The 16,631-nt window shown below is 40.5% G+C and overlaps 1 non-coding gene across 2 annotated transcripts in view; it reads left to right on the plus strand.

The window, feature by feature from the left end:
• The window catches only part of LOC109418038 (uncharacterized), a 462,219-nt gene that overhangs the window by 260,233 nt on the left and 185,355 nt on the right, over positions 1 to 16,631 (plus strand). For both annotated transcript variants that reach the window (XR_009998070.1, XR_009998069.1), the window contains 2 exons: positions 176 to 3,644; positions 3,704 to 3,825. This is a non-coding gene — a transcript (uncharacterized LOC109418038). The remainder of the gene's footprint in view (positions 1 to 175; positions 3,645 to 3,703; positions 3,826 to 16,631) is intronic.

Consider the following 16,631-nt stretch of genomic DNA (forward strand, 5'->3'; position numbering starts at 1 on the left):
ATGAACAACATGGTAACTTGGTAACTTGCGTTACAATATAGCGTCTTATACGATTTAATAGTATCCGCAAACAATGTTCTTTTCAGATTTTTCTCAAGATCTCAATATAGCTTTAAAAATAGAGTATACTTTTACCTCTCACTCACAAAGCATCTCATCTATTCTCTCTTCACAGACCCCACGCCGCTGCCCACTCCCCGGAGGGAGCTGCTGTAGCCACCGAAAATGTATTCTACGCACAGCACGAGTCAAACGCAGGCTTCGGCCACCATTGAGAAGCGCACCACCGACAAACAGTCAAGGTTCATCCAACGATTTTACCTTTTTGGAACAAACCCCAACTCTAGCACTCCACGATCGTGCAGCGCTCCAACCTCTCCCACATCCCCAGAACCACCCCCATCCCCTCTGAAACACCCAAAAAATTCGAAACCCTCCACTGACAGCGAAGACGATCTCCCCTTCCACCCACTTCCCCAGCAGCATTACAGTGTTCAACGACTGCGACAGTTCTGGAACAACCGGCTCAGTCTCAGTTCACCCAACTCCTCCCAAACAAGTGAAACTGCCCTCTCGCGGAAGCTCAAAAGTGTCACCCTTAGCCCGTCAAATACCAGTCGGAAACCTTCCACACCAGAATTTCTCCGCCGAAACGGTTCCACCCGAGGTTCCGCATCCCGGCGAAACGTCGTCCGCACCAGCCTAGTTCCTCTGTACTCCAAAACTGGGAGTCCAAAAGCGAGTCGCCATTCGGACCCTTCCAATGATAGCTCCACCCAGAAGCGATCCAGCGTAGTACTGAGTCCCGTCAAGGATCTCAAAAAAGAGAAACGATCCTGCCTGGAGCGGGTCGGGTGCAATGCTGGATTCCCGCTGGTGACGGCATCGGCCACTGGAGGACGCATCAACTGGGCTAGGCGTGTTGAACTGCTTGGAATTCGGCTGAACCAAGACGACACCAAAATGCCAATCAAGATGGAGAACTATGTGAACAACTTCATTGAAGTTGACATCCAGAATGAACCTCCCTCGTCACCGCCTCCGGACATTCCTGCGGAGGAATCTCCCAAAGAGGATACGCCTGAACCAACGACATCCCCTGAGAAACCTCCCGAGGAGTCTTCGCAGCCAAAGCTGGATATGAGAGATTCTCTCGAGAGTAAGAAAAGCGTTAGTTCAACGGACTCGCAGTCTCTCGGACGAAGACATGGAACTCCAACGCGAAAGGTGAGTTTCCGAACGACCACTTCGCCGTACAACCGCAAACTACTCCAAGCCAAAGAGAACAAGGTGGCGGCCCTGACAAACAAGTTCAACAAGATGTGTCAGCAGGACGCCGGCATCTTGGAGGAACTTCGTAAACGGGGTGGATTGGTTCACAAATCCGGAAGTCACGTGTACAAGGTGGTTGATGGCGAAGGTAGTGTACGGAAGAAGCTCAACGTGAGCAGTAGCACTCGAACGGACGAAAGTTCGGACGATGTCTCGGTCGGTAGCAAAGGTTCGTATCGGAAGGCTGGGGTGAAGAAACGTCCCAGTCTGAGAAAGAACCTGTATCGCAGGCCTGAATGGGAAGCGGCAAACAGGACATCGCTCTGCGTGAAAGAAGCCCTGGAGATATTCGAACCGAATGGTCATCGCCCAGTTGTTCGACCGCAGATGGATAGGAAACCTCCTGCAGGTCGCACCAAACCCAAGGTTCCGGACAAAAGCGACCAGGTAATCAGGAAGACTAGGGAGCTGAAGAATAAGAGAGCGATTCAAATCGATTCCAACAGTTGTGATAGCAGCGCAGTGAGGGAGCAAGCAATAGACAAGGTGCCAAATAGTATTAGCCAAGATAGTATTAGCAACGAAGAGCGAAGCGAAGTAGATAGTAATACTCAAGTTGTGGAGGAAGTGACAAGGGTAGAGGTGGTAATAGATAAACCTGTCGAGGCAGATAAACCTGAGAAAGTGACTGACGAATACTCCGTGGTGAAGAAGAAGTTTGACATTAGTCATTACGGAACCGTGAAGCAGAAGAAAGATAAAAAAGAAAATTCGGCAAAAGAGCAGACAACTCTTCCACTGAAGCAAAAAAGCGCTGTTCAGAGAATCTACGAGAAGTTTACATTCCGATCGGCCAAGAAGATTCACTTAAGTAGCCCCGAGCGAACTTCCAGCGAATCGCAGCTCAACTCCAGCTCGGACACTGATGATCGTCTACATTTTGTTGTTGACAACAAGCTTACGCGGAAGAACTTTGTGTCTTCTATTGAGATACCCACGATTCACATCGAAGAATCGCAGGAGAGTAGCTCTGATCCGTCAGATCGCAAGATCGTAGACGCCATCAAATCTCTTACCGTAAAGATCGACAACCTGTCCAGGAGTTTCAATGATCTAACGATCAATGATCCCGAACCGGAACCCGATTCAGAACCTGCCGTCCAACCAAACACTTCCTTCCTGTTCCGAAGCATGTCGAAGATAGGTACGGGAACCGAAACAGCGATTAGTCAGTTGAACATCGTCCAAGCCGTCAACACTGTGGTGATCAACAAATCCATTTCCATGGATGACCATCACTTCCCCTGTCGAGCGAACCTTGAACGTCTAAGTCTGAACGAAACTATCCCCGTAGTAATGGTAAGTAAGGCAATCAGTGCCTCCGAAAACGATTACGAACTGGTGTCCAGGGTTGAGTCTCCTCGAAGATCATCGGAAGGTTCAACCTGCTCCTTCCGCGGCAGTACCATGAGCATCGATATCATGGGCCTGAACGCCAACATCGACTCCTTCCTGTACAAGGCGAAGAACGTCGAGAGTGCAACAACAATCGATCTTCCAACCGTCCATACCCCGATTCAACCCGACACCAGCAGCATCAATAGCTACGAATCTTTCGAAAATTACGAATCCATCGAGCGAACCAGTAGTCCGAAAGAAGAGGACACCTACGAAGTGTGCAATCCACCGGAACCTCTGCCTCCACGAAACGATACCAAATCACCGAACGATCTGGCTCTGCCACAACCAAAACGAAACCTCACCGGATCTCCAAAGTTCTTGCCAAAAATGCAGCCGACCTACCAATCGAACTACGAGAAGATCAAATACGACCAGACGCCTCCAAGACCCCCAAAACCGGAGGAAGTCCCTCTGCCACCTCGCAACCCCGTTCCCATGGAGCTCAACAGCATCCCTCGCGAGCCGCCCACTTCCACATCCCCAGCGCTCTCCGACGAACCGATCTACGAAGAGAACATCTACGATACGATCAAGAGCTCGGACGGCCTAGATTACGACGAACCGAACGGCAGTGCCGAATCCGCTGTGATCAAGCGCCCGAAGCACAATCTTCCCCCCGCGGATACCCTATCGCTGATGTCCTCCAACTGTTACGAATCGATCGGATCCAAGCTGACGGTGGTGGACTTCCTGAGGCATGGAGGAATGACACTTCCGCGAATGGGATCTATTTCGACGCTAGCTTCCGATCAGATTACCAACAGCCTGTACGGGTGCAATACGAACGGTGGGCCAAGTTTGACTCCGCCGAGCGAACGGGGTAGCGATACCAGCAATAGCGCCGAGTGGACCGATATTTCCGACGACGAGGATGAGGACGAAGCCGGCAATGGGAGAAGCAACTTTATTATGTGAGTTGATTGGTTGGGAGACTTGGAAGAAGTATTTATACATCTTGTTTTTGTTTTAGTGTTCGGAAGCGGAATAAGGCACACCAGACGCCCGTCTGGTCCCGGAAGGTTCGCAACAAGTTGGTGTCACAACAACAGCAGCAGCTGCAGCAGACGGAACAAGGACTGCCCAAACTTGATGGTGAGTCAGAATTGATTTTTTTGCTTTCAGAATTTCTGTTCGAATTTCCGGCATACCGTAAACGCCATACTTTGTGCACCTAAGTAATACTTTGTGCACTTTTCGAAAAATCATCATCAAATATTGGAGGTCCATAATGTATTTTTTTTTCTCGGCAGACAAGATTTTGGTTGCCGGCCTATAAAAAATTATGAAAACATAAACTATTGGTTTTTAAAAAAGGTACTGTTCTCCAAAATGCACAATGTTTGCTTACACGGTACCTAGATTATGTTTATTCCAAAGGTCGAAATTGTCAACTCCTCTGTAATCATGGTATCATGGATTCTATTTCAGTTATACTTCTTCCGGACTTCATAAACGCCTTCACAAATCTCTACAGATAAACTAATTAAAAAAAAAACTCTCGATTTTTCCACAGAATCTATCAGGGTTTCCATTTTTTGGATATTGCTTCAAAACATTCTTCAAAGTTATCCACTGGGCTTTTTTGATAAAAAAAAATCGCCAGGAATATTGCTAAGTGCTCCAAAAATTAGTTCGTATATGACTAGAGAAATACCTCTGTAATTTCTCCGAAGCATGGAAATTTTAAACCGGAATCATTTCCGAAACTTTGTCGGAAAACTCCACAAATCTCTTTTCTTCAAGCGTTGATCTGATTTTTTTAGGAATGTGTTTTTTATTATTATTTTTTTCTGAAAATGCATCCTAGATTTGTGGGCATTCTTCCAAAGACTAGTCGAGCAGTTACTAGATTGTCCGAGAATGCTTTAATTGTTCTATCATAGTAGTTCAAATATAAACATTAATTACTTACTATAAGATAATTTTAAAAATTCGTGAAGAATTTCCATCGGTTAATTTCTGAGAAAAAAATCACTGGAGCAATTTACGGAAGAATACTCGGAGGGAGGAGTTTTAATTGCATTTTGGTAGGATTTCTTGGAAAAATCCTCAAAGGACTTGCTGGAAAAATACCCAGAGTAATTGTCGGAAAAAATCGTGGAGTAATTTCAGAAGAATTCTGGAATAATCCTAGAGGAATTTCTGACACATCCATATTTTTTCCCAATAACTTTTTTGTGATTTCTTAATTCGCAAATCTCTTCAAATGATCAAATAAAACAATTTCGAACTTTCCACAGAATCTTTTTGGGATCCCATTATTTAGATATCTCTCCACAGAGCTTTTTCTAGAAAATCCGTCAGAAATATAACTAGGCATTTTTCTAAAAGTTAGTTCAAAGATTTAGAAATTTTGAACTTCGGGCTTTTTTTAGTAATCTTTCCAGAATCATATTTAAAATTTTACCGGGAAACTTCCCGAATCTCTTTTTTTAAAGAGTTAGCTGATTTTTCTGAGAAATGCATTCTCGATTTGTAGACATTCTTTCGAAGATGTTGCGATTTACCAGAATTTCCATGAAAGCTTTTGTATTTTTTTTTTTTAATTATTGTTGAGAATTCCAAGAGCAATTCAAGTGGAAAAATTCTGAAAATTTCACTGATGGATATCGGAAGAATTTTCGGTGGAGTTTTTAATGACATCTTTGGAGGTTTTCTTGGAGATTTCCTCAAATAGCTTGCTGAAAAAGTCCTCATCGTAATTTTCGGAAAAAGAATTCCTGGAAGGAATGCCGGAAGAATTTCTGGAGGAGTCCTCAGAGGAATTTATGGAGGATTTTCAGGAAAAATATTGTAGAAATGACTAAAGGAAGAATCATAAAGAAATTTTTGATACGTTCTTTTAAGAGCCCCAAGAAGAGTATTAGAATAATGTTCTACAAAAAAAATCTGGACAAGTTTAAATAAATTTTCATGTACAAATTCTTTGGAAAAATCTCTTTGTGGTCTCTTTGAAAGAGCTAGTGAAAGAATGCTTGGAGGAATTTTTGAAACAGGCTTTAGAGAATTCTTGTAAAGAATGATTGATTATCCATCGTCATCAGAGAAATTTTTAGGGGTCTCCTGTTAGTCTAGTGGTTAAGGCTATGGATCGTCAGTCCGGAGACGGCGGGTTCGATTTCCGTTCCGATCGGGAAAATTTTCTCGACTCCCTGGGCATAGTGTATCATGTACTTGCCTCACAATATACAAATTCATGCATTGACAGGCAAAGAAAGCCCTTCAATTAATAACTGTGGAAGTGCTCAAAGAACACTAAGTTGAAGTGAGGCAGACCAAGTCCCAGTTGGGACGTAGAGCCATAAAGAAGAAGAAGATCAGATAAATTTCAAATGGAATCCCTGGAGGGATTTCGAGAGAATAGTCGAGGAATTCTTCAAAGGAATTTCTTGAAGATTCCTTGGGACAATTCTTGGAGTAATTTCTAGACAAGACATGTTTAGATGTCTAGAGGAGTTATCGAACGAGATCGTAGGAAAGCCATTGGAAGATTTTCCAAGAGAATTTATGAAGGAATCCATGGAAACATTCCTAGAGGATCTTTGGAAGGACTCTGGTAGTAATTTCTTATGAAAATATTGGAGAAATTTTCGAAGTAACTTCTGGCGAAATCATTAAAAAAATCTAGAGTATTACTCGGATGATCTCCTGAAGGATACATTTTGAAAAAAAAACCTCGTCCCGAAAATCTACTGGGATTACTTGAAAGAATTTCTCGAAGAATAGTAAAGGAACGTTTTGAGGAATTCTGGAAGAATTTATGTGGGAATACTCAGAGAAATTTCTGAGAAAATCCTTTCAAGAATTATCGTGGACATTTAAAGTAACATCCTTATCCCGAAATTTCTACAGTAGTCCTATGGAAAATTTTGAGGAGAAAACTTTGGAGAAACTCCTGTAAGAATCATAGAGTAATTTCCTATACGTCATCTAAAAAATTTCAGGAAATATTTGAAGAGAAATGTTCGGAAATGTTCATGGATAGATTCCTTGGAAAAAAAAATCTTCTGTAGACTCCTTGAAAGTACTACTGAAAAAATACTTGGAAAAATTGTTAGAGCAAGCCGGAGTTTTTATTTTTTCAATTGTAATTATCGTGTATTTTAACTAACGAGCTAATTCTACACCTAGCAGGCTTTAGAAGATTCCTCAACTGAATGATTAGCCATTATCATCGGAGACATTTCAGATGGATTCCTTCTGGGAATTCATGGAGCAATCCTCGGTGGTACTTCTTCAGAGTTCCTCAAAAGAAATTATAGAAGGTTCCTTCAGACAATTCTTGGAGAAATTTCTAAACAAAAAAAATACTAGGCAGATCCCATTGGAATAGGGGAACTTACGTATTTTCGGCAGTTTTGTTCTCTTCGTCATGGGGGGTTTTTGAAGCCTGTTGATCTCAAAGTTGGCCACAAATCCTTCCCAACTAAGCTGAGTTATATGCCCAAATTTCAGGCAATTTGGCCCACAAAAAAACCCCATGACGAAGAGAACAAACCTGCCGATAATACCCTTTGTCACCCTATTTCCCAGAAAAGAATATAGAGGAAACTTCAAAAACCTTTCTGGAGGAGTCCTTGGAAGAACACCCGGAGTAATTTCTTTATGGTATTTTAGAGGCATCCTCGAAGCAACTTCTGAAGAAATTTTTAAAAGAACTTGTGGAGCAATTGTCACAAAAATTTCTGGAGGAATCCTCGGATAAACTTTTTAAAGAATTCCGGCCAAAACATTTACTAGGATTACATCAAATTTTAAGAATTTTTCGAAAAAAATATTAAAGAAATGTGTTAAGAAAATGGTGGAAGCACTTCTAGAAGAATACGCGGAGAATTCTCGCGCCAAAGCCTTTGAAGAATTCTCGTAGATTTTTTAAGAAAAATCCTTCAAAGAGAATTCGCTGAACTATATTTTTATCTAACCCAACGTTTCGACACTTTGGATGGTGTTTTCTTCAGTGGTGTGTCAATTTAGTTATTTTTTCAGAAATTGGCTATAGAAATGTATCATTGTTTTTTTTTCTTTATGTTTCTGTAGATTTTTTTAAACATTTCCTCTGGGTTACTGAAAAAAAATTCTCGGCGGCTAAATAAATATCTCCGAGAGTTTCCACCAAATTTGTTCAGATATTCCACGAAGATTCTCTTAGGTGTATTTCAAGATTTTTAGAAATTTCAAAAGTGATAAATCTCAGGCCCCACAGTAACTATTCGTTAGAAAATGTGTTATCCAATATGCTCACTTGCAGAAAGTTTGATGATACAAACTTTTTCAGCGACATAGTAGGAAAACTACCCGTTCTGTGTCATTATCGCAAGGCAAAGAATCATTGAAAAGCGGAGTGAATGTTATCTATGAAAGTTCCGATTCTCCATCCTGAACGAAAATACTTCTAAAGATTTTCCAGAAATATCGCTGAGAATTTACCCAAAAAAGTCGCGTTAAATTTCTCAGGAAATTCCTCCTTAAAGTTCATCGAAGAAGCATCGATTTTTTTCCGAAAGTCCGACAGAAGACAGGTTTTTGGACCTCACAAAATGCATCATTAAGAAGTACATTTGAGGATTCTCTCAAATATTTCCGCGAAGAATAATTCAAAGATAACTCCGGAAATGTTTCAACGTTTCAAACATTCCATAAGTTTCGCAGATTTTTTCAATTTTTTCCCTAAAAAATACTCCTAGGGTTATTCCAAAGTTTCCTGCAGAAAGGGCTCCATTGATTTCTACATCAATTCTACTGGAAAATTTTCCACGGGTTCCTCCAGAAAATCTTCAGATTTTTTTTGTGGAAAATGCTCCTATAGAAATTTATCCGAGAATTCCTCCAAAGAATCCTTCATAAATTGCCGAGGAATGTTCCTGGCGTATCTCCGAGGACCCAGAGATTGTTCCATAAAGGTTTTTGGTTTTTCGAAGGTTTCCATCTTAAATTTCTCTTTTTAAGACAGCTAGAAATTCTTTTGAAGATTTCTCTCCAAATTTCTTCTAAAATACTTCCACTAGGGTAAGTGTACCAATAGTGGTGCTATTAGTAGCTCCTTGTACTAAAATAATTGAATAAAATTGATAATACCACAAAATAAAAAGTCTGAAAACGTTAGTCGATAGTTTTTCACTTAAATTTGCTAAGAAAAATGTAAAAACCATTGTTTATTTCAGTTTTTGCTAATAAATCACTTGCACCAACTATAGGTACATGGTTCCTATTATGGAGGTAAAATTTAACATTGGTTCCTATAGTGGCGCATCCCATTGAATTCTTATGGGACCCACCACTATAGGTACAAAGGAGCAAAAAAGTTAAGGAAAATAATTATTTAAAATAGGTTTTCCGCCAAATCCTGAACACAAAACTGAATTAATGTTATTAATTAGGTATGACGCATCTATTAAAAATGCCATTTGCAAGCTTTTTGGTCAAAATAGTGCTAAATTGCCACTACCACCACTATTGGTACTACCTCCACTAAGGGAGCTTTTACCCTAGATCTTTGAAGGAGTCCTTCAAGATTTTTTTAGAGAAGCTACCAAAAATTTCTTCAGAAATATCTCAAAGAATTCTTCTAGAATATTGTCGTGGAACTTCTACAAGGTCGTCTTAGAAAATTTCTCTAGGAATGTAGGAATTCCTCAATGGATACTTGCAAAAAATGTCGTTTTATTGTCAAACCAACTTATCTCAAAAGCTTGAAAATGTATCTCTGTTTTTTTATATATTTCCCAAAACTTTCTTAATGTTGTGATAAAAATGTAAAAACAGGATTCTCTTTTGGTCCGAGACCATGAAACCGTGAAAAACTAATCATATTTTTATTGCACCTAAACTCTTGTTGGTTCTTTCACTGTAAAAACTATAATTCAATATCTTTCAAGCAAAAAAAATAAATTCAACATCGGCCAGTGATTAGGATTTTTAACCTTCCGTAACTCGCGCGGTTGACTACCTGCGTCAGCACCCCGCTAATGCTGAGTACAAAAAGCGAGATTTTTTCAACGTGTTGTACAAAATACAACAGCGCGATTGTTCGAGGGTTAAGAAAATTTTTAAATGTAAAAAAATTTGACTTTTTGGACCGGTTTGGACTTTTTAAAAATTGGTTACTCTAACCCTCTAAAACTCAACCCGGCCTTGAGTTGGGGTATAGTTTGTAATAAGTTTAGTTATTTTTATATTATTTCTTTGTATTTTTATTTTGAAATTTTCTCCAACTGTCTAGTGTAAATGAAATCCTAAATATTTATTTCCTAAAAAATACACGGAAAATAATTTCATAGGAATATTTAAAAAAAGTCTAAATATTTTAACTGTAACCCCAAAATCACAAAATATGTTAGTCTAGAACAAAAGCCTGCATCAAGGAATAATATAAAACTGTAGGAATATTCAAAAATATTTTAGATGACGAAAAATCATAACGAGGTCAAAATTTAAAATTGGGTATTAGAGGGCTCATGAAGATATAAAAATATATGGGTCTATTTATTTTCAAAGAACTACCTCCTCTCCTCTTCTTGGCGTAACGTCCTCACTGGGACAAAGCCTGCTTCTCAGCTTAGTGTTCTATGAGCACTTCCACAGTTATTAACTGAGAGCTTCCTCTGCCAATGACCATTTTGCATGTGTATATCGTGTGGCAGGCACGAAGATACTCTATGCCCAAGGAAGTCAAGGAAATTTCCTTTACGAAAAGATCCTGGACCGACCGGGAATCGAACCCGTCACCCTCAGCATGGTCATGCTGAATACCCGTGCGTTTACCGCCTCGGCTATATGGGCCCAAAGAACTACAAACCCATTAAATATCACGATATTCGGAAATCCAAATTTTCTATGGAATGGCTGTATAAGTACTGGAAGAAAAGGAATGTTGTTCTCGTCCATGATATTCCATAGCTCTGTGAGGTCGATACTATCATAAGTCGCATTGAAGTCGATATACAGGAGATGCGTGGGAACCTGATACTCACGGCATTTCTTAGGGATTTGCCGTACGGTAAGGATCTGGTTTGTTGTTGACCGACCGTCAATGAAGCTGGCTTGATAACTTTCCACGAATTCACTCGTTTCAGGTGACGGATGACGGAAAATGATCTGCGATGGCACATTGTAGCCGGAATTCAAAATGGTCATCGCTTTGAAGTTCTCACATTCCAAATGGGCGCCTTTCTTGTCACGCGTCTGGTTGCTGTACGGATTTTTCTGGACTCTTCTTACCTGCTGCTTTGTTGGTTTTAAGCTGGTGAATGATATCCCTTAATTTCCGTCAGCGAATATTCCCGTACACTGGTGTAGTCGTTTCTCTCGTCGCCGTGGTCTCCCGTGTTTGCGTTCAGTGTGCCATTCAGGTCCTCAACGAAGTTCTGCTTCCACCTTTCAATTACCTCACGTCCATCCATCTGAGAGGCTTCCATCCATTAGCTCTGCTAATTTCTGCTTGCGGCACGAAGCCGTTGTGGGATGCGTTGAGCGTTTGGTTGAACTTCCGTGTTTCTTGAGAACGGAGCAGTTACATTTCCTCGCACTCTGCTTGTGCGTGCTATTTTGTTTTTGCTTGTAACGTCCCACGTTCTGCCATGTCCCATGCTGCAGCAAGGACGACCGCGTTGCGTTTCTCTGCACTTCTAGCCGAATCAATCGTTTCTTCAACTCCGTTCCACGTATCCGACGACGATGATCTGTTGATTGAGAGACATATTAGATACATCTCGGCTCCACAAGTTCGAAGATGGATTACAACGCGCACTGAAACGGCAAAAAACACAAAAAACTATTGAAAAATATCCATAGGATTGCCAGTTATGCAACAAAAACCGAAATTTTTATTGCTCCACCCATACAAAGTGTTAGGCGATTTTGATCAAGTTTAATGCTAATTTCTAATTTTTGATTGAGCGATAATATAGCTGCCAATATGAAATTGATTCTAACTGACTTGTAAAAAGAATTTGTGAACATTCTAGGCTACTAATAAATTTATGATTTTTTCTTGTTCACATGCACACGTGTATGATTGTAAATTTCATTTTTTTTATTGTGTAGTAGAATAACTGTGGCTTACTGTAAGAAATCTTTCTTCATCTGCAGCTCCTTACATCATAATGCTATTGACCTATATTCCATTTCAACCGTAACAAATTAGTATGAACAAAAGCCAATCGACCAACTTGTGAGAACGTAAGAGTTCGAATCTCCACTATTGCCACAGCTTACAGCAATTCGCTTCCCATCTTCTTCTATCGCATCTGTTTGCTTTTAATAGCGCCATCAACACCCATAAATCACAATCAAATTCGCATTTATCCCACCCATCCTTCATGTTTTGTGCTATATGATGGATCGCTTTCGAGGCGCTCTTCTGAGGCCCTTGGTTGGGATTTGTTTCTCCACTATTGGACTATAGGTATAATACGCGGCCAATAACGCTTGTTCAGCAAATACAAGTACTAACGGCTCTACAGTACCGCTCATTCTCAACAACTGACTTCTCCGATCTACCGAAGCGACCGACTGAAGATCTCAGCACAACATGTTCTTCGGCTCAAGATCTGCAAGAATGCACACTCTCGCCTCTGTGAAAACATCATCTTTGCGAAATTTCTTCTCCCATAATTAAACTGACACAAGCCAATATGATTACGGGGGATTGATAGGTCTAGATTTGCATACCTACGACGATGACGACGCACGCTGCCAACAGAGCCAACTGAACGCGCCAATTAATCGTCAAACGATTGCTCTTCTCCGTACGTCGTCACCGGCTTATTATCGCGTAAGAGCGATCACCATCAGCAGCACCATTCGCCGCGATCGCGATCGGATGATGATCGAGTGAGAGAAAGAGAGTGAGTGAGTGCGCATAACGGGTGGTAATTTTTCAATAATCATGCTGTTGGCTGCTCCTCTGTCCGTTCCGCCCGCACCATCAACATCGGACGGCACGGAGGCTGTTGTCGGACGGTAGCTCTGTTGCGAAGAATGAGCCAAGAAGCGATCCCATCCATCATATGGAAAGCTGTGTGGATAATGCACTTATTATGTGTTCCGATAGATCGGCTCATTATGGGTGTTGTTTATGCGCCTCTATGCTCGTTCACGGTAAGTTCTGATGTTGTCTATAGGTAGGGGAGGATGGGGTAATATGCACCCCCTAAGCAAACATGGCCCAATAACTAAGATTAAGATGATTTTAAGGATGTCTTGCATTTTGAAAGTTAGTTTACTTATTTGACTAAGAGGCGCCAACTTTTGGTCCGCGTGATATCAATTTTACCTATTTATATTAACAGATTAAAAAAGTGTTGCGTTTTGGGTGCTGAAAAACTGTTGGGGGCAAAACGCACCTTCAGGTGGGGCAATACGACCTCTGGCATTTCCCGCTTTGAATTTTAATGAAATACCAGGCGGCTCCATCGAACTGTTTACTGCAGCAAATGGAAGGTGTAGGAGGCGGATGGTAGTTAATAGGTTGATTCCATGTAATCAGAGCGCAATTGCTTAAATTGCGTGCGCTTCAAATTGGACAATTATTCCAAATGTGGAAAATCATCGTTTTCCACGCTTTTCATGCGAATATTCTTGTCATTCTTGGGCTTGTCCGGCTCAGTTTTACGTCTAGTTTGCTGGGATCTGACGGAACTTCATTTATATAGTGAAATAGCGTGAGGGCGTTTTGCCCCGGAGGTGCGTATTACCCCAGGTTCCCCTATGCTTCAGATCGGTTCAGCTAGTGAGTAGGGATCTTCAACAACCGTTTTTCGCTATATTGAAGCACATGGGAACGGTTCTAATTACGAAGAAGGCTAGAATCTTACGTAATCGTGTTCATTGAACAAGTAGTTGTTCCACGATAATTAGGCCATCACGTTGCTTCGGGTAGTTATCAGCTATATTTAGACGTTATAGGTGTGTATCTTAAGAAGAAAAGTACGATGCAGTAAGAAGTAGCCAACAAGTGGGATGATAGTAAATTTCTGACGTGTTCTGAAAACTCCTTGTGACATTATCGAAGCGTTTCCTCAGAGATCTCAGGGGGTTTCAGGAGTGTTCCAAAGGGTTTCAAGAGGTTTCAGAGGTGTTGCAGGGTGTTCCAGGAGGTTTCGGAGGCGTTCTAGGTGGATCTAAGAGGTGGGGTTTCAAGGGCGATTCACCGGGATCCAGGGGCATTCCAGGGGTGATCTTGGGGGCTTAAAGGGAATCCAGGAGCTTTACAGCAGGTTTCATTGGTATTCCGTGGGGTTTCAAGGAGTTGCAAAGGCGTTTAAGAAGTGTTCTAGGAGATTTAAGTGAGTCTTAGGGGGTTTCAGAGGAATTCCAGGGGTTTCAGGGGGTGTCATGGAAGTTTCAGAAAGGTTCCATATGATTTCAGGGGTATTCATGGGGAGCCTTCAACCTTCTTTGAAGACCTCCTGAAGCTACCTTAGAAAGAATCTTTCTGAAAACTCCTGAACAGCCTTTATACACCTTGAAACTCTTCTGAAACTCCCATGAAATTTGAAATTTAAAAACTGACAAATGTACATACATACATACATTTATTTGCTCAACATCACATTTACAATAGTACGCCAAAATACTCGGTTTGCCACTCTCCATCTTTGGTCACGTCCAATGTTCGACAAGTCACGCTCCACCTGGTCTGCCCATCATGCTCTCTGCGCTTTGCAGGGTTGTTATTCGGCATTCTTACAACATGCCCTGCCCATCGTATCCTTCTGGCGGTTTTGGCCACCTTCTGGATGCTGGGTTCGCTGTAGAATGTAGCGAGCTCGTGATTCATCCTTTTTCGTCACACACCGTTCTCTTGCACGCTGCCGAAGATCATCCTTAGCATGCGTCGCTCAACATTTAGAAAGCAATGATATGTTGTTGGCGTAGCAGTCTCTTAACGAATCAAAAGTTCCACTACAGCAGTGAACCGTTCAAAATTTACGAGAATCGGTGAACATAAGGATGAGCTTGCTTAAAGATGTGTTCAACATTTGGATTCTAGACAAATTTTCTGTTTTCTCTCAGAAGATGGAATTTAAGGGAAAAAAAATTCAATTTAGAAATTACATCCCAGAATATTTCGATATTTTTAAAGATCGTGCAAATCTGTAAGCGTTTTCAATATTTTTATCGCTGAACAGTGAACAATTTGTCAATTAGCTACATTCTGTGCCTTCCAATCCAATCCAATCCAAGCAAATGAAATTTGTAGAGTTTTTGAGTTTTGGCTAAGAGTCGTGTTTTACAGTTTAAATTTTTTTAAATTTATCAATATTCTTAAATCTTGCGTGGTAGCCAAAATATTTTAAATCAATTTGCATTAATAAAGAGCTGGATGGAAGATCATCTGAATAACGTTTTGGCGCCGTATTGATGAAATTTGAGATAATGGCGAGTGTTTGGGACAATCCCCCTTTTTTTCTTTTTTGTTTTCAGCATTTCTAAGCTTTAATAAAGATGTGTATTCTTATTACAAGGAAGAACTATTTAAAAACTTCTAAATTCAAATTCAACATCCATTTTAAATATAAGATGTAAGCGAGTTACGGTAATAATTTCAGCTCAATTGCAGCTGGCTGGTTGTGGAGAATGAAATATATGTAGTGAGCAACTTTGGGTAATTATAGAACAAAAAATGATTTTAAATCGTAAGGAAGATGACAAAATAATTCGATCTATTATTATTTGTTTCTCCTTAAAGTTTTCGAACTCAGTACATTATTCTACACCGATTATATAGACCCTCGATTTCATGTACTTCGATTCATGAACATTTTTTTGAAGGTAAAATTTTTAATATCCAATCGTTTAAAATTTTCGGTGTGTATTATGATGACTTATTGTGCAAGTGTTTTTAGCCTTTTGATACGTGGAGCACTATATATCAATAAATTGTTTTGTGGAGCACCCATAATAGCGTCAAAGCATACATACCTCATGACATTCTTAGTTTTAATTACTATAACCTCATACTTCCCCTTCTGACTTCATTTTTTTTATAAATATCTCTCGCATTGTCGATGATCACGATGAGCGAAGTAGGGGAGCTTTTGTATGTATTCTCGTCAGTTTTGTTCTCTTCGTCATGGGGAGTTTTTTGAAACCTGTAGGTCTCAGAGTTGGTCTAAAATTCTTCCCAACCAAGCTGAGTTATATGCCCAAATTTCAGGCAATTCGGTCCACAAAAAACCCCATGACGAAGAGAACAAACCTGCCGATAATACCCATCGTCACCCCATATGGGGTGATTCTCTGAAGATATTTGTTACAAGTCCCATAGCAATGGCAACATTTTTGGCGGATGCATGCAAACTACCCATTCGCCTGACTTTTCCTCAAAGCTTTCTGACAAACTTCTTTCATGATTTCTTATGACTTGCACATCGGCAACTGTATTATATTCCTAATATGTTTGGTAGTGTACTCAGCTGATTGAACTGTCAAGATGGGAGATAAATTATATCCAGTGCTGTCATGGTAAAATCGGAGCTAGTTATTAAGGCTCCCCGATTTCAGCGCCTCTTCACTGATACATTCCGATGGATGAGTTCTTGGAGGAATCTCTGAAGAACCGCTTGAGCAATTCCTGAAGGAGCTACTGGAACAACTTCTGAAAGAATCCATAGAGCAACTTTTGAAGATATCCCTGCTGAAATGTCTAAAATAATTCTAGCAATATTGAAGAAATTTCTAAAGATATTTTGAAAAATATCACTGAATAAATTACATGAGGAATTTAAAAGAAAAATATGAAGAACATACTGAATGAATTCCTGAAAGAATTTCTGAAAAAAAAACAGGAAAATTTTAAGAATCCATGTATGGATTTTCTGTGGAAATTCCGGGAGGAATACCTGAAGAAACACCTGGAAACCCTGGTGGAATACCTAACAAACCCTCGTAAGATA

The sequence above is a fragment of the Aedes albopictus genome, chromosome 2 (genome assembly GCF_035046485.1).
Source record: "Aedes albopictus strain Foshan chromosome 2, AalbF5, whole genome shotgun sequence".
Taxonomy (NCBI): Eukaryota; Metazoa; Arthropoda; class Insecta; order Diptera; family Culicidae; genus Aedes; species Aedes albopictus.